The following is a 19,874-nucleotide window of genomic DNA, read 5'->3' on the forward strand; positions in this document are numbered from 1 at the left end:
ACCAGGTCACCACCACCTTTCCCACAGCTGAAGGTAAATGCAGAGTGTTCTCCATCTTCACTCAGAAATTTATCTGCTCGCTCATCCACTCACGTACCTCTCCATTTCCTTCAACAATGTAATCATCCACCATGTGCTATTTCTGCTCTTTGACTGAAGAACACAGATAACACAACCTTTCCTTTCAAAGAACACTCTTACTAAATTTAGAGAGATGGAAATACATGCAGTGACTATAACAAAATGTGTGAGGCATATGGGTAAGTCAATATAAAATAGGCAAATATAAATAGCTATGGAAATATCCGCAACAGTGAGTCCACAAAGACAAGAACCTTGATCTAAAACAGAAACAATAACACACTCATTGTCAAAAGTCTCCATGAATCTGCATGTTATTTTTAAGGGCCAGTGTGTCTTTTCTCCCATGGTTTTAACAGAAATTGGATTTCACTCAATTGTATTTGCTTGCTTTAAGAAAGAACATGTTCTGTTGAGTTCACAATGTGCTTAAGGATATACACAATATAGCGTAAGCAATGGTGGCAAGTGACCCAGAGCAATCCAACTATCACTTTTCCAGCCCTATCTTCTCTGAAGCAATACTGTAACCCAAGGGTGGTACTGGGAATGCCTCACAGGTTTAATTTAATTAGTACAGTGCTAACCTTTTTCTATAAGTCTGATGGTATTAACATATAATGTTTTGCACCTATGGACTGGCTTGTTTATTATATTTTCTGCCCAAAGCTTAGATTACATTTTCTGCCCAAAGCATTGATTTCTGAGTATCCGTTTATAGAACTGCCAAGTCATCTCTGTCAAATGATTGTTTTCACCCATGCAATTTAAAAAATTATGCAAGTCAATTCAAGCAACTGAAAGAATAATTGAAATTTACCGACTGTGACTCAGGAGACATTACGGCACTACCGAGGTTCACAAGAGAGCATGAGAACAAGGCTACTGGAAAGTCAGGACTGTAAACTGGCTTCCCACAGTCACCACCTGCCACACTCTCTTCACACGTGCTGAGACCAGCAGTGCCAGAGTTTTGTCAGGAATAAGAAACTCTCCATAAAGTTTAAGTGAGCCACTAACACACATGTAAGACTGTTTCACAAACAGTACAATCCTGCTGAGTGAGTGACCTCTCTGGAAACCATCAGGGCCTTGTGTGAGAATGCAGGCATGCATATATTAATATACGTAATGCCATGTATCTTAGTTAAGATTAGAATCACCTGAGAATAAAGATCTAAATTAACAGTGATAAAGCAAATCACATTTTAATTCTTACTAGTCCAGAGGGAGGTGACAGCTCTAGTCCACTAAATTGTGAGGAACGAAGAATTCTGGATCTAAGAGCAGAAGCTTAGCCTTGCTACTGGGATATCCGTATTCCATATCAAAGTGCCTGAGCTCAATTCCTAGTACCAGTGTAAACCCCGTAAGACAGAAATGATGGCTCAAATAATTGGGTTCCTGCCACCTGGCTCCTGTCGCTGGCCTTGACTCAGCCCTAGATATTGTGAACGCTGGGGGAGTGAACCAACTGATGGGTATGCCCGTTCTCTCTCTCTCTGTTCTGGGATTGTGGTTTAGGAGCGTAAGTTTGGGAGTTAGGCAGAGATAATCAAGTTCTTAGCTGACTGCTCCATGACCAGAAGACTGATGGACTGGCTCAACTTATTTTTGTTTGCCTTTTTTTTTAAAATTTATTTATATACTTATTTATTTATTCATTTATTTAATTATTTGAAAGTCAGAGTTACAGAGAGAGAGGCGGGGGGGGAGAGATCTTTCATCTGCTGGTTTACTCCCCAGATGTCTACAGGAGCATCTGCTGTTCTCCTGCATGGGTGGCAGGGACCCAAACACTTGGGCCGTCTTCTACTGCCGTTCCCAGGATTTTACAAGGGGGCAGATTGGAAGTGGAGCAGCCGGTACTCAAACCATTGCCCATTGCCCATATGGGAGGCCAGAGTCTCAGGCCTGCAGCTTTACCCACTATGACACAACACCAGCCCCTTGGCCCAACTTCTGATCGGCCAAAGTGTAAAACTAAATTGTAAACGAAATGATGACAGAGGCTGCTTCACTGGGTCGATCAGAAGACTAAACGAGAAAATGCATGCAAGGTCCTCTTGCGAGGCACCTCATCCAGAATACATACTCAGTCTGTTATAATGACATGTGCACCATGGACTTTCAATCATGACGCTTGATTTAAACGTACCCTTTCACAAACCCCAACAACAGTGTAATTTGGCTAGGAGCTGAGATTCCAACTCTGGTCATCCTCCCCAAAGCCAGACTTTTGAACACTTTCTATCCAGCTGTTTCCATCAGACACAGATTCTCACCTGTAAAACCACATCTTCTCTACTGAGAAACAATTGAATATTTTCAGAGCATGATTTCTCAGTTCTATATAGCAAATAAAACAAAGTGATGTGTTTTCCTTTGATGGCTTATAATCTGAAAATCTCAATTAAACAACAATGAAAACTATTATTTTTAACATTCTATATCTTAGACCTGGGCCAGAAATCCTGATTCATTCATGGTAGAAAATGAAAACAAGTGTTCCTCAAAGAAGTAAATAGTCTATGTGATGTGTTTATCTGTATTCCCACATTAATTAAAAACCTCAATATCCTCTTTTACTACGAACAATATGAATTTTCACCTAGAAATGTTGTAATTCCCCTTTTAGCCTCATTTTAGATTTATTTCACAGTTTAAATAGAAAAACATAAATACATATACAAATATGAGACAGGTTGTCATTAAGAATGTGTTTAACAGATGTATGGCTTCAAATTCATCAAGAGAGACTAAAATTGTTTAAAGCCTGCTAGTAGTTCATTACATTAGATCTAATTCCTTACAGTATTTTATCTTTCATCTTCACACAAACAAATGAAGATAAAGCAAGGTTACCCAAGCAACAGAACTCAATCCCCAAACCCAGCTTACAATTCAATGATGCATATTCTAGGCCAGGAGTCGGCAAACTACTGCCTGCCTGCCAAATCTGTTCCTACACACCTGGTTTTGTAAGTAAAACTTTATTGGGACACAATCCTGTTCATTCATTTGTGTACTGTATATAGCTGCGTCTGCATAGAAGCCTCAGAACTGAGTAGCTATGACTGCGGTCAGGAGCCAGCAAGGCCAAAGATATTCACTAGCTGACCCATCACAGAAACAGTATCAACCCAGCTCTGAGTGTTCAAATTCTATGTATTCCCAAGAAGGGTCTCACATTTGACCCACTCTTGGGAATAACCGCTAAGCCTTTGGGATTTCCTGCACGGAGATGAGAATGCTTTTGTCTGTACGGGGCCTTGGGAATGACAGGTAGTCTACACTGACAATGTGACTACGGTGAAGTCCCTAGATCACACGGTTTCAGTGTGACCTCTTGAGTGCCGAGAGGACATCAGGAGGAGAGGAGCCAGCGCTGTGGCATAATACACTGAGCCTTCGCCTGTGATGCCAGGATCCATGTGAGCGCGGCTCACTGCTTCCAATCCAGCTCTCAGCTATGGCCTGGGAAAGCAGTAGAAGACTGGGGGGGGGGGGGGCTGCAACCGTGTGGGCACCCCAGAAGAAGCTCCTGGCTCTGGGCTTCAGATCTGGAGAGTGAACCAGCGGATGGAAGACCTCTCTGTGTCTCCCTCTCTCTCTGTCTGTAACTCTGCCTCTCAAATAAATAAAAAAATCTCTAAATATATATATATATATATGTGTGTGTGTGTGTGTAGCAGAGTTTCACTGGCTAGTACTGCTTCCTACATGTCATCACACATTGCTGCTGCAGTAACCTGACACTATCCATACAACTGCTCTGGAGGCCACAACGGGAGGCGCTTGGTCGTGGTTTCCCCTGAACTCCCTCCTATGCACATTAGGCCTTTGCCGACTTTAATCTGCATTGCATTGCATTGCTCTAATAAACTGCAACCATGAGTATAAAAGCTTTTCTGACTTCTGTGGATCACTTTAGTGAATCACTAACCCTGAGTGTGGTCTTTAGGGTCTCTGAACTTCCTGCTTTTTTACAGGAGAAAGTGTGCCAACCTCTACCAGTTTTGAAGTTTCAAATATCAGACACAAATGATCCATATTCATACTAAAAAAATATACCCAAAGTTTTTTAGAGTTCACAAACTTTTTTTCTAATACATTAGCAACTTTCCAACAATGTCTTGGATTTTTACCAAATTCAAATCTCTGAAATAAGAGAATGTCATCAGTAGTCAGTATCAAGCCAATCTATTTTACTTAGCCCACACAAGTTCTCAGTTACATTTCAGCATATAATATTAATTTGGAACAGTCTAAAGAATAAGCAATCGTATGTGTTCTAAAATGCCAAAGCATTCTCTACAATGGGCAGCAGTGGCTGCCAAGATTTGAGTTTATCAAAAATAGGATGAAGTAAACCAATGCTTCAAGTGGTCTTTATTTTCTAATTTTTGGCTCATACAAAAGTCAAGAAAGAGTAGTGGAAACCAAGTCCACATATTTTATTACTAAATCCATATATTGCATTTTTGTCTTCAAGCTGTATAAAAATAAGTTTGTCATTACAAAGACTTATAAAATAAAGATTAAATTCAGACTTAGCTAAGGGGAGCTTTATTTTAAAAGATTCTTGCAGTAAGGGGTAGGGAACAATGAAAACAGGAAGAAAGCCTGACCTAAGAGATAAAATCTCAAAAATGGCAGAAAAGGTTTTTCTTTTATGGGAGGGGGTAAAGAAGCATTGGGGAGTGGAACGAGAGGGTGATTTGACCCCAAAGTAGAGCAGAGAGCCTTGCTGGCTGGTCGCCTATTCTCAGAAGGGGCTTTCCAGCGACATAAGCTGAGGGGAGATCAAAGTTAAGGGGCCTAAAGGAAGGAAAGAATCTTAGCTAAAGTTTGCTTAGTGGGGGGCTGGCGCTATGGCGTAGTGGGTAAAGCCACTGCCTGCGGCACTGGCATCCCATATGGACGGCAGTTCATGTCCCAGCTACTCCACTTCCAGCCCAGCTCTCTGCTATGCCCTGGGGAAGCAGTGGAGGATGGCCCAAGTGCTTGGGGCCCTACACCCACGTAGGAGACCAGGAGGAAGCGTGTGGTTCCTGGCTTTGGATCGGCGCAGCACCGGCCGTGGCAGCTGTTTGGGGAGTGAACCAACGGAAGGAAGACTTTTCTCTCTGTCTCTCTCACTCACTGTCTATAACTCTGTCAAGTTAAAAAAAAAAAAAAAGTAAGTCCCTAATGCTCTGCACATAATAAATATTTAGTAAATGCTGGCTAGATTCTCACTGACAGGGCTAGGGCAAATGTTGCTAAAGGTCATTTTGTCAAAAAAGATTTATTTTTCTTACTTGAAATGGAGAGAGAGAGAGAGAGAGATTGAGAGAGATTGATTTCATCTACTGGCTCACTTAACAGCAAGGGTTGTGCCAGGCTGAAACCATGAGCCAGGAACCCATCCTGATCTCCCACAGGTGGAAGAACCCAAGTACTGAGCAATCATCTGCCGCCTTCCTAGATGCATTTGTAGGGAACTGGATCAGAGCAGAGGAATCGTTTGTCTCCAGCCAGGCTCTCAGATATGGGATTCAGACATCATTTTCATAAGGAGGAAATGCGAATGTATTGTGAAAGCAGTGGCTGTTTGAACAGGTGACGTATGAGAGAAAGCAGACGCGAGTGCATGTTGAAGGGCAGGGCATTGCCCTCCGGAACTCCTCTGTGAAACCTACGCAAACACCTGTTCTCATGATATCCTCAGGATAGACTGTACCTCAGGACAAAGGAGTTGTGGGCAAATTAGTAATAGTGATCACTACCAAAAATCATTGCTATCTTTTAAATAGCAAATAAGACATCAAATCTCCCCATTTTAAAATCATTTCCCGTTCTGAAAGTTTATGCTTACTCAACAATATAATGTATTGTATATAAACTGATTTATGTTTCCAAAATAAGATTTGAAGTTGTGATTATAGATAAGTTTGTTTTAAAGATTCTACTGTGACACTTGCTCAACTTTCATGAAAAATAATCTTGAAAGTAGAGTAGGAATAAAAGGATGAAATTCCAATAAATGGAGTTTGATAGATTGCATAACATAAAGGAAAAAATGTATCTTTATTTCTATCTCATACCACACACAAAAATCAATTCCACGCGGATTGCTGTCGAAATGCAAAAGGCAAGTCACTGATCATCGAAAGCACACACACAGGAGAGCATCTTCATGATTCTTTGTAGGCCAAGATTTCTTAAGTTCTACACTAAATAGTGTCCATCAAAGGATTGAAAATTTATAAATACATCTATAGTGAAATTAGGAATTTCTGTTCATCAAAGGATGGCACTGAGGAAGAGGAGTTTAGGAAATGCTACACCAAAATATCCCACTTTGATTCACTGATTGCTTTGAACTGCAGACTCCTGGGGACAGCAGGTGCACGGAGAAGCTTTCTGAGGGACTCCTTACCCGCTCAGGGACAGATGCTCCCAAAGAAACGCAGTCGCCATTGATTCTCCCACCTTCTCTAAATTTTACAAACCAGAGAGTAACTCTTACCACAGGAGGGGATACTGGATGTTGACCCCATACTCAGAAAAACTTGTAACAGGTTGCCATTTAACCTTCTAAGACGCATTCACCTTGCCCCAGCCATTTGCAGTCCCCTAAGTTGTCTGAATTCCCTCTCTTTGCTCCTCCATGTAGAAGATATACAAGCTTATTTATTTTATCCCAGTGGTTTCTGGGGTACTCGCTTTTCTCGCCTGTTTTCTTCCTGCACACATAATATATTTCTATATTTTCTTCTCTGCTGATCTTCCTGTTGCCAGTTTATTTCCCAGACTGAGCTATTGAATCCTCAGGAGGTAGAGGGAAATTTTTTCTTATATGGGAATGAAAAGGTGGACCCAGAGTGGGGTAAAATATTTATAATACATTTTTCTGGAAAGTATTTATATTCATCATTTATAAAAAAAAAAAAAAAACTCCTGTAAATTAAAGAGAAAAAAAAAGATTGTGACTCAGTGGGAAAATGGGCAAAATACTTGAACAATAACTAAATATAGGCAATGATACAGAAACACATCTATATCCAATTAAAATACCAATTAACATGCCTCAACTTGGGGAGGAAATGCCTGTGAAAGCACAATGCTGTACCACTGTATTTCTACCAGAATGTCTGAAATTGAAGACAATAGCAAGTGTCAGCAAGTTTGTGAAACAAATGAAATACTAAAGTGCAGCTGAGAGTGAAAACTGGTACAAATAATTTATAAACTTTCTGTGACTCACTAAATTTGCATATAAAAGAGCACTTTACGAAGTTTATGGAAAATCAGTTTTATGATATGTGTAATATGTATAGGATCTCTGCCTCTATGACTCCAGTAGTAGATCCTCAATGATACTCAAGGTAGCATATCCCATTCTTCTTTTGTTTTTTAAGATTATTTATTTGACTAAGTTACAGAGAGAGGGAGAGACAGAGATCTTCTGTCCGTCTGTTTACTCCCCAAATGGCAGCAGTAACCAGGTCAAAGCCAGGAGCTTCTTCCAGGTCCCCAACATGGGTGTCAGGGGCCCATGCACTAGCACCACCTTCTGCTCCTTTCCTCAGGCTGGAGCTGGACCAGCAGTGGACCGGCCAGGACGCCACCGGTGCCCATGTGGGATGCCAGTGTCACAGGCAGCGGCTTTACCTGCTGAGCCACAACGCTGGTCCCAGTGTATCCCATTTTTTAAAAAATATTTTTTTTATTTATTTGAGAGGTAGAATTGCAGACAGCAAGAGGAAGAGACAGAGAGAAAGGTCTTATATCCTCCGATTCACTCCCCAAAATGATCTGAAGCCAGGAGCTGGGAAGTTCTTCTGGGTCTCCCACGCGGGTGCAGGGGCCCAAGCATTTGGGCCATCTTCAACTGCTTTTGCAGGCCACAGCAGAGAGCTGGACTGGAAGAGGAGCAGGCAGAACATGAACTGGCACCCATATGTGATGCCAGCTCTGCAGGCAGAGTTTTAGCCTGCTATGCTAAAATACCAATCCCCAGGATATCACATTCTTACCATAAAATTTGTAAGGCATCATTTTTTTTAACTTTTATTTAATGAATATAAATTTCCAAAGTACAGCTTATGGATTACAATGACTCCCCCCCCCCCATAACTTCCCTCCCACCCACAACCCTCCCCTTTCCTGCTCCCTATCCCCTTCCATTCACATCAAGATTCATTTTCAATTCTCTTTATATACAGAAGATCAGTTTAGTATACATTAAGTAAAGATTTCAACAGTTTGCACCCACACAGAAACACAAAGTGAAAAATACTGTTTGAGTACTAGTTATAGCATTAAATCACAATGTACAGCACATTAAGGACAGAGATCCTACATGAGGAGTAAAAGTGCACAGTGACTCCTGTTGTTGACTTAACAAATTGACACTCTTGTTTATGGTGTCAGTAATCACCCTAGACTCTTGTCATGAGTTGCCAAGGCTATGGAAGCCTTTTGAGTTCACCGACTCTGATCATATTTAGGCAACGTTGTAGTCAGAGTGGAAGTTCTCTCCTCCCTTCAGAGAAAGGTACCTCCTTCTTTGATGGCCCGTTCTTTCCACTGGGATCTCACTCACAGAGATCTTTCATTTAGGTCATTTTTTTTAAGGCATCATTTTTATCCTTACATACATTAACCCTAACCCAGATATTTCATTTCCAGGCAAATATCTAACAGAAACAGATACATATTTTCATCCAAAAATGTACAAGAATTTCATCCAAACACTATTTGTAATGGCACCAGATTTGAACCAATGTTTCTGTGGATTCATTCTGAGAGGAGGACCGTGGTGGGGGCAAGAGGCATGGAGTCACCACACAGACCCCGGGAGTCAGGTGAAAGCGGGCCAGGGGTGAGCAGCCTGCAGACTCATTTATTTCAGTTGGTACAACAGCTTATATAGCCAAGGTAGCCAATCCGGTCAAGGGGCGGTCTATGCCCTAACCAATCACAGCCTGTTGCCAAGCAGTATCTGAAGCCATCCAATCATAACCTGTTGCTAGGCAGGCTCCATTGCCATGTGGTTTCCAAAGCCATCCAATCACAGCCTGTGCCAGACAGACTCTGTTGCCAGGTGGGTTTTGAAGCCATTCCTGAGTAACTGACGCTCGCTTGCCAGTGGCCATCTTGGCATGGCCTTCTCATTCCACCACAATCCAAACACTATTTGTAATGGTACCAGATTTGCACCACCTCAATGTTCATCAATACCATAATGGATATGTGCAGAATGGTATCAAATAAGTCAGTGACCATTAACATCACACAGTATGGGAGGATTTGACAAACAGAATGTTGAACCTAAGTCATACACAAAAAAGGGTATGCTATCTATTCTGCTTGTATGATGTAGGGTTATAAAAACAACCCGTGGTGGTGGGATTCAGCTTACAGAGAGCGAGGAGGAGGGGTCAGGAGGGCACGTGGGCATCTTTGTGCTGCTGCGATGCCTCTGGGGACTGGTAATGGTCTCTTTCTTTAGTCGGGCACCTCCAACATGAATCCACGCAATTTGTGAAATATCTCTGATCTGCATATCATATTTACGTTCAAAATATCTGTATTATACTTTAATGAAAAATAAAAAGTCAAGCTTTTCTGGAAATAAACCTAGCATTTAAAAAGGCTCTTCAAGAATTTAAATTCTTCGCCATACTTCAGTGCTTTATAACCAGGTGAGGACTGCAGCAATGACAAAAGTGCTTTCATCTGACCTTCCCCTGCACGGTGGATGAAAAGGGACGATACATCACAAGAGAAGTTTCCTGGCAAAGACTTCTGTAATGATGTGTGCTCCTGCGAACATAGTATTTGCTGAAACAAACACTTCAAGCGCTCTGAGGTTTTGCAGACACTGTTCATTAAACTGCAAGGAGAGTGACACAAGAATTCACTGAGCAGAAAACAAATAGCCTGCTTTGTGGCTTTTCTCTCTCAGACAGATAACGTGGAGATTAATGAGATTAGATTGGTGAAAATTGCTCTGTTCTTCCCGACCCAAACCAAATATAAACAAACTAATTGAAATCCGATGTGTTCCAAAGACTTTTTCTTGTATCCCATGAAGTAAGTAAGTTCATAGTCTTTTCAAAATGTGCACTATGCGGGGCATACGAGGAAGAAGTACTTGGTGGTGGGGTGACTGGGGCCTTTATCAAGCGATAAATGACCAGGTTTGTTAATGGAATAACGTGTGGTTAACAGCTTCTAGGAAATGAGCACTCGCTGTGGATCTTAGGCCATATCTCGTAAACAGCTTTCCACAGGAACTTTTCCATCTGGATAGCGTTTATCTGTGGTTCTTCCTGCTTGGAAGAACCACCACGTTTATCTTAATTACTTTGTATGGGATTCCCTGGAAAACTTCATATCCTGGTTTCTATTTACCTGCATATTAATGGATAGGATTTGGGTCACTATTATGTATTGAAACAAATAAAGGAATCAACTTATGAGAAGATCAAATCAGAAGTTATACGTCCTGTTATTGAAGTTGTCCACTTGATGGGATTAGGGGTTGGAAATGAAAGGTAAAATCAGATGGAAAGAGGTCAGAATAGCACAAATTAATGCATTTAATAACATTCGCCGACAGATTTTATGAACCGGTCTTCCAGGAAGCTGGGGGATGTTCCCTTTGCCTTTTCAGGTGTCACCGGATGATAAATCACTGAAAACAGCACCTGCTACTATTTTACCAACAAGACCGAATAAGGAGGGAACACGAATCCAGTGATAACCCTAGGAGAGAAATACGAGCGGGGCCAGAAAACCTCGGCAAGCCAACGACTTGGACTGCAGCCCGGGCTCCCTGAGTGCAACCCTGATCCAAGAGCACTGGGAGGTCATGTAAGGGAGGGGTCCTCATTGCTGGCTGCCCTAGCTATAAATAAATCTCAGGCAATATACCTGTAGTTGTTTCCTGAAACAAATGCCCAGAAACCGGGTGGCAATTTATTTTCTTACCGCTCTGGAGACCAAAACCTGAATTATGTTGTGGTAGGCTCTTGGAGAGAAAACATTCCTTCTTAGTCCATTATCTGGTGGCTGTAGAAGCTCCTTGGCTTACAGCCACGTGACTTCTGTCTGCCTCTGTGATCACATGGCCTCCTGGGCCTTGTCCTGCATGTGTCTCCACTCCCTGTGCTGCTGTCACTGCACTGACCTGGATAATCCAGCATTTTCCTCCTCTTCCAGGTCCTTCCCTCAATTGCATCTGCAGAGGACACTTTTCCCAAATAAGATAACATTCACAGGCTCCAGGAATTAGGAATTAGAGTGTTCAGTTCCTTTTACTGTTGAGCATTATATAAAGACAAGCTTGGAATGGAGAGGCTAAGTGAGAAAAGCATTGTTTCTTTTGACTTGTGTTATAGCCAACCCTTTCGAGGTCTCTCGAATAAATTCAAAGACTTGGCCACATATTCATGGGCTTACTAATGGACTGGGAGGTGAAGTCCACTTTGACCATTGGGCAAAGGAAGCTGCTGGTCAGATCTGTTTGGCTAACAACCCAGGACCATTGTCTGTTGCCTCTTTACTTCATCAAACTGAATGATCAACATGTTACATACTAATTGGTTTAAGTAACTCATTTTGAAAACTCCTTGTTTATTTTAAAAATTTATAGGTAAAACTCCACCATTTGGGGCAAGTCCGATTGAGCATGTCCCAAATTGTACATCTCCTCCCTCTCTTATTCCCACTCTTATATTTAACAGGGATCACTTTTCAATTAAAATTTAAACACCTAAGAATAATTGTGTCTTAATCACAGAGTTCAACCAATAGTACTAGAACAAAACAAAGAGAAAATACTAAAATGGATAAAGTATTACATTGTACATCAACCGTCAGGACAAGAGCTGATCAAGTCACTGTTTCTCACAGTGTCCATTTCACTTCAACAGATTTCCCCTTTGCTGCTCAGTTAGTTGTCACTGATCAGGGAGAACATATGATATTTGTCCCTTTGGAACTGGCTTAATTCACTCAGCATGATGTTTTCCAGATTCCTCCATCTCGTTGCAAATGACCGGATTTCGTTGTTTTTGACTGCTGTATAGTATTCTATAGAGTACATGTCCCATAATTTCTTTATCCAGTCTACTGTTGATGGGCATTTGGGTTGGTTCCAGGTCTTAGCTATTGTGAATTGAGTTGCAATAAACATTAAGGTACAGACAGCTTGCTTGTTTGCCAATTTCATTTCCTTTGGGTAAATTCCAAGTAGTGGTATGGCTGGGTTAAATGGTAGGGTTATATTCAGGTTTCTGAGGAATCTCCAGACTGACTTCCATAGTGGCTTAACCAATTTGCATTCCCACCAACAGTGGGTTAGTGTCCCTTTTTCCCTACATCCTCTCCAGCATCTGTTGTTGTGAGCCATTCTAACCGGGGTGAGGTGAATCATGCCAGGGGATCCCAATACAATCCCATCAAGGTGGCATGTACCAATGCCATCTCACTAGTCCAGGTGAACAATTTCAGTTCACAATTGATCACACTGATAGGTCTAAGAGTCAAAGGGATCACAGAAACAAGTCTAGTGTCTGCTAATACTAGCTGATAGAATCAAAAAGGGAAAGAACGATCCATCATGGGAAGTGGGATACACAGCAGACTAATAGAATGGCAGATGTCCTAAATAGCACTCTGGCCTCAGAATCAGCCCTTAAGGCATTCGGATCTGGCTGAAGAGCCCATGAGAGTATTTTAGGCATGGAAAGCCAAGACACTTGGCAAAAAAACAAAACAAAACAAAAAAAAAAAAAAAAAACCTAAAATGAAAGATCTCTGCAAGTGAGATCCCAGTGGAAAGAATGGGGCCATCAAAGAAGGAGGTACCTTTCTCTGAAGGGAGGAGAGAACTTTCACTTTGACTATGACCCTGTCGGAATAAGATCGAAGTCGGCGAACTCAGGGGGCTTCCATAGCCTTGGCAACTCATGACTAGAGCCTAGGGATATTATTGACGGCATAAACAAGAGTGTCAAATTGTTAAGTCAACAACAGGAGTCACTGTGTACTTACTCCTCATGTGGGATCTGTCCTTAGTGTGTTGTCCATGTGAAGTAATGCTATAACTAGTACTGAAACAGTATTTTACACTTTGTGTTTCTGTGTGGGTGCAAACTGATGAAATGTTTACTTAATATATACTGGATTGATCTGTATATCAAGAGAATTGAAAATGAATCTTGATGTGAATGGAGAGGGAGTGGGAGATGGGAGAGGTGTGAGTGGGAGGGAAATTATGGGGGGGGAGCCATTGTAATCCATTAACTGTACTTTGAAAATTTATATTTACTAAATAAAAAAGAAATTTAAAAAAATTTATAGCTAAAACTAACATAAGTCTGATAGCTTGATAATAAAGAAGACAATCAGAACTACAAGAACCAAGTTAGCTTATGTAAGTGCAAGAGTGAATGAAATTACAGAAAAGCACTGTCTCTAAAAGGGAGAATACACTAAGCAGCGCTTTTGAAGGCACTCCTGTGTCTGTCACTTCTTGAGGTTTCTTATCCATTCAGGCATCACAGTGTAACTTCAAAAGAAGGTATTGCTTTGAAAAATGAACAAATACTTAGTGCTTGTTTTTACTCATTGTAAGGTCTTTTAACCACAAGGAATGCCAATATGAAATGTGGTTATACGAGTGGCATTGCACACAGCATACATTTTCCTAATACTAAACTGTGCCATTTATACATAAAAGTTCTTATAGTTGTCTTTTGTCATCATGAAAAAATTCTTTTAAAATTGGATATAAAAGAATTGGAAGTCTAAGTCAACCCTGTCTGCCTATGGGAGTGTTCCTATGTCTACAAGATAAAATCAGGGTTCCAATTAGAAAAATAATAAGAGATTATATATGACAAGGAGAGAGGGAAACATACACACAGAGAGAAAAGATTGAAATTTATAAATTTACAACCTTAGAGAAAGGGAACATTTTTTTTTTTTTTTGACAGGCAGAGTGGACAGTGATCAGAGAGAGAGAGAGACAGAGAAAGGTCTTCCTTTTTCCGTTGGTTCATCTTCCAGTGGCCACTGCAGCCAGAGCGCTTCGGCCAGCACACAGCGCTGATCCAAAGCCAGGAGCCAGGTGCTTCTCCTGGTCTCCCATGCAGGTGCGGGGCCCAAGGACTTGGGCCATCCTCCACTGCCTTCCAGGGCCACAGCAGAGAGCTGGCCTGGAAGAGGGGCAACCGGGACAGAATCCGGCGCCCTGACCGGGACTAGAACCTGGGGTGCAGGCGCCGCAAGGCGGAGGATTAGCCTATTCAACCGCGGCACCGGCGGGGAGCGTCTTTTAAAGCACCTAAATGAATTCAATCTATGTCCACTTAAGGTTTATTACAAAAGGTGTAATTTGTATGAGGATTTTGTGACTAAATCTCATTTAACCAAGTGAAAGGTAACTTAATGTGTTGAATTTTGCTGTAGATTTGGGAACATCATTTTCCCATTCCGGCCCATCCTCAAAAAACACTAAAGATGCTTTGAGATAAAGGAAGCAGAGAGGTCTTCTAGCTAAAAACTGTTTATCAACACTATGGATGCTAGGGAAACAACCCCTGAAAAAAATTTACATGTCCATCAAGCTGTAAAGACCTGCTGTAACCTTCCCCTCCTGGCATTTTACAGATACGATGTGTTCATGTGAATTGGTTTTGAAGATAGGTTAGCCAAGTACATTTAGAAAAAGGAACACTCTAGCATTTTTAGCACTTAAATTAACATTCTCAAAAGAAAGAGTCTTGTTTTAAAACTTGGATGTTTTTAGTCTATTGTTTGCTAGGTTCACAAATTTACTTAGAGGACAGAGGAAATAGAGGCACTACTTTTTCTTAATTGGTTGGATTTTCCTTGTGAAACTGTATTGCTGAAAAATGTTTATAGAGATGACATCCAACGATTTAACTCCAAACTGGTAGTCCAGTCTAATGTAAAAATGAAAGAATCTGTAAGGTAAATGCTCTGTCTTGAAATTCTACCCTCTCCCACATTCCACATATGGGGGAGGCTCGGGCATGTGGCCCCCATGGTGATGATGATGGAGGGCAGGGCAGGCAGGGTTCCAACACTTGCACAGAATCTTCTGGAACATTATTGATCTCTGCTGCTAGCATCCGTCTTGGTTACTACCTGACTGATGATAACATGTCTCTTTTTATGATGTGTCTAGGTGTTCCCCAGGTCTTTCCTAGATGCCCTAGACTCCTGGTGGCATAATTAACTCCCTAACCCAGTCTATGAGCCTCTAAGTTTGTTTTTTTTTTTTTAACCCAGAAACCTTTTATTTAAGGCATACAAACTTCATGCATTTCATAAGTGCAAGTTTAGGAACACAGTGATTCTTCCAATACTCCCTGCCCACCCTTCCTCACTCCTACACTTCTTTCTCCTCCCTCTCTTAAGTTTTTACTTCAGTATTTCTGTTCGTTTTGCTGATGGAGATTCCCTAGGCCGGGTCTCCTGACTCTCAGCTCAGGTCTCTTGCATGAATCCACAAAGCATGTGGAAACCTCTGGACTTCTATATACAATATCACATGGAAACCCAGTGGCCTTTGCCTCAGTTTATATCAGTCAGTTGACTTTGATATGGCTACTTACGGGTTACAGACAATTGCCTTCTACAATCAAAAATTTTCTTCAACCTTTCCAACATAGTTCCTTTCTGGAACTTTGACATGAGACAGGACACCAGGCCATGCGTTTCAGTACCTGTTTCTGCCAATACTGAAACTTTGCCATATTCTGCTATTTGGACAGCACCTGCCTAAAATAAAACAATTATTAAGACCATTAAGCCTTTCTCTTCCTTCCAGAATGGCAGATAAATGAAATTACAACACCATTTTCTTCTAATAAAGCTGGGCTTTCAAGCCTGTTGTCTTATTTCTAAGAGAAATGGGTTATCTTTTTTCTCTTTCTGCTCTTGCTGTGATAAGCTGTTGATCCTCTCCCTGACCCTATTTAGGTAGACAGAGGCCTTAGGCTGACGGCAAGAAATGTCACATGGACAGAGAGGGAAAAGATTAAAATGCCCTCTGTCCAGTGGTTGAGAGCTTCCCCACAGAGATAGTTTCAGTAGGCTATTAGAAGATTAGGAGTGAGAGGTGATATTTATCATGCACTTCAGAGACAAGCAAGGGAGACAAGGAATACCTTCATAGCTTATTTCCTTTGTATAGTTGATATATAATTTCGGCACAAATTTCACTTCTTTTGAAAACCTGACAACATTTGGTATGCCTGTTCTGAGACATGCTTTGAAACCTAAAGGTATTCCTAGGTATGAAATTTTTTTTTTCCCCACTGTTTGTCTATTTCTGTCCATGTGGGAGTTGAGGTGATGGGCAGACATTTTTTTGGTCATGTTTTTCTTTTTCTTCTTTTTAAACTATTTACTTCGTGATATCATAAACACAATCTCAGGAACATGCCTTTCAGCACAAAGTACCTAATTTAGTGTTTGCATGACTCTGTTCTGTGCTTCCCTGAATCGATTTTTATTCTGTGCTGCTTCCAGATGGTACTCTATTTTCTGTCTCCTTCAAAGGTAATCAAGTTGCGATGGACAGCAAATATGCTATTTGGCTGATGAAACCTGTCAAATTCTCAGTATGATTTTTATTATTGTTCCCATTTCAGGAGGAGCCTGCAGGTGCTCCACTCAGCAAAGTTTCTGCCTCACGTCTGAGACTGTGTCACTCCTGAAGGTTTGTCCTACGGATTCCAAATGTGAGAAAGGAGCAGAAGCATGGTCTCTGGACTTGGCCTTTTGTCCTCACATTTTACAGATCTCCAAAATCCAAGAACCAGATTTCAGCTCACCTCGCCAGCGTTGTCTGAATCTGCTGTCTTGTTTTCTTCTTCTATGTGTCACATTGGCCTCTTTTCAGTTCTTTCAGGGTATCACGACTCAGTGGAGTCTGCCAAGCGTGTGGCTACTTGCGTTTGGCATGATTCATTCATATCAATATATCATTTCTTCAGACAGATCTTCTCTGGCTTCTCTAATCAAACACTATCACCTCCAACAACCTCAGAGCCTTCCTTCCATCTATTCTACTTTTATTACTTTGTGATTTCCATTCCCACATAACCCTGATGGAAGCTCTGTCTCCCACAAGAAAGTGCCACACACTGGTGGGTTAAGCAACAGCAGTTCATTCTCTTATAGTTCTAGAGGTTGAAAATCAAGTTCAGGGTACAGGCAGGGATGGTTTCTTCTGAGCCCTCTCTCCTTCAGCTGTAGAGGAGTATCATATCCCTGTGTCTTAACAAGCTGTCCATTCTGCATGTACACACGCCCTCACGTTGTATAAGGACATCAGTCATATTGGACTGAGTACCACCCTAATATCCCCACTCTGAATTGGTTACCTCTTAAAGACCTGATCTCCAAATAGTTATATTCTGGGTGCTGGTGGTTAGGACTTTAACCCATTAATTTGGAAGGGGTACAGTTGAGCCATATGATGGATATGATGTAGATCTCCTATTTGTTTACTTTTTCATATCCTTCTTCCTCCTTGGAAATGAAACACTGTGAAGCCAGGGCCGTGCCATCCTTCACTTTCTCATACCTACCACTGAGATGCTGCTTGGCTGAGAGTGTATTTGATTCTAGTGTGTAGAATCAAACAACCCCAAAAGAAATTATTTCTTAGTTTTGCAGCCATAGTAGCTATTAATATGTTTTAAAAGGCAAGGGTTTTTTGATGATTTTATGAAAGCTTTATTTTTCTCTACTGAAAATATGTATATATACAAAATTATGCATACAAATCCACAGATTCCCAGGCTACTAGAGACCATAGGTTGTGAACTTTTCCAGTGTAGAAGCTTATAAAATATTTATTACTCCATGTTCCAAGGATGCTTCTGCCTGAGTATCTCTGATGGTTGAGCAGCACAGGGGATAGAGCATGCTATCCTGATTGAACACTACAACAGGTAAATCCTGCTGCTTCACTGAGGATAATTTTATGACTGCTGTTAGGGATGAAGAAATGATTCAATTATAAAAAATATATTGAACTGGATATGATAGCTATTTAGTTTTTATTCTGCATGAATACAGCATACTTCATTTTGATACTGTTTATAAAATCTTCCTTTGAGAAGCAGAGTTGCTAGGAACACACATTTGTATAAAATGCAATGTTTAGTGGTTATTCCTTCATCCTATTTATGAGCCTTTAGATAGGAGAAACATGAACTGATACATTATCAGTTTTTCCATAATAAATAAAAGAACAAAACATGATTATTTTGCCAAATAATAAAAGAGCACGGCAGTAGTCCTCTCTCCAAAGAATCAAAAGTTTTTAATCAATTTGTGCTACAAAATACACCAATTTGTGTGACTTTCAGCAACTCCACACGGAGGGCTGTGTGGCACCATACTGAGCACAGACTCACACAGAGCCTTGCATACGGGAGCCCTAGGCTGAGGCAGGAGCCTGCAGCACAGGTGTCACACAGCTAAGCTGAGTGCCATAAATTCAGGTCCTCATCTTCAAAACATTCTCTCTCCCCCCCCCCAAAAAAAACACAAAACTGTTTTTATATCTTCCTCCACAGATGTTAGATCTTTTAAACCTGAGTTTCATGTAGCAGGGACACTTTTTGCCTCATCAAAACGGAGTAGAACCGCAGGAAATGACACCCCGCTCAGATGTGACAGCACAGCGCCAGCAATTGATCACGTCAGCAGGCTGCTCCTTCCAGAAGTTCAAGTCACCTCCATGAATCAAGATTAAAACAAAAATCAAAATGTTTTTTTTCACTCTAAATTCCCTGGCAAGAATTACAATAATCTAGTTTTACAACAAATCTACATTCTGTTACATAAGACAATCTTACTGCCCAACTGACCTTGTGAGCACGTGTTAGAATCCTGGGTCTCTGGACACCAGGGTGATGAGCTGACCTGTGACACTGATTGTTAACTAGTAAAAGGGGGCACAGCCCAGAAGGAAAGAAAAGGCACAGTAAATACAAATGACAAGGAGTCAAGGTCCATAAATAGAAGATAATTAGCAATCAAGGAAATGAAATAAAAAGTGTTGTTCACACCCAATGATAATTTTACTCTTCTCCTCAGGCCATCTTCTACTGCTTTTCCAGGCCATAGCAGAGAGCTGGATCAGAAGTGGAGCAGCTGAGGTGCGAAGGCAAGTATGGGGGGAAGAACTGCTATAATCCAAAAGTAGTACCTATGAAATTTTTATTTATTAAATAAAAGTTTTCTATAAAAAAGGAAAGAAAATGGAGCAACTGGGACACACACCAGTACCCATATGGGATGTCAGTGCCAGAGGGGGAGGTTTAACATACTAGACTGCAGCACCTGCCCCAGCCACCTGATTTTTATTAAACAATCGAAATGTTTGAATGACACCAGAAAGAAAATGGAGTGTGGTCTTAAAATATTTAACAAGATCATGTCCAACAGCAGATATTCCCACAATCCCCACACAAAAAAGTAAAAATTGGAAATTTACCGGACTATCATTTGGCCTAGTAGTTAGGATACCAGTTAAGACACCTGCATCTCACACCAGAGTGTGTGGGTCCAAGAAATGGCTCCAACTCCTGACTCCAGCTTCCTGCTAATGCAGATCCTGGGAGGCAGTAGGTGATGGGTCAAGGGGCTGGGTCTCTGCCACCCAGTTAAGAGGACTGGATTGAGTTTCCAGTGCCCAGCCCTGTCTATTGCAGGCATTTGCAGTGAACCAACAGATGGGAGTG

At 41.2% G+C, this 19,874-nt stretch overlaps 1 pseudogene; it reads right to left on the reverse strand.

The window, feature by feature from the left end:
* Positions 1-293: 293 nt before the first annotated feature.
* Positions 294-19,874, reverse strand: part of LOC149126017 (eukaryotic initiation factor 4A-I pseudogene) — a 49,230-nt pseudogene continuing 29,649 nt past the window's right edge.

Source organism: Oryctolagus cuniculus, chromosome 6 (genome assembly GCF_051225735.1).
Source record: "Oryctolagus cuniculus isolate XC-2025 breed Fujian yellow rabbit chromosome 6, ASM5122573v1, whole genome shotgun sequence".
NCBI classification, from domain to species: domain Eukaryota; kingdom Metazoa; phylum Chordata; class Mammalia; order Lagomorpha; family Leporidae; genus Oryctolagus; species Oryctolagus cuniculus.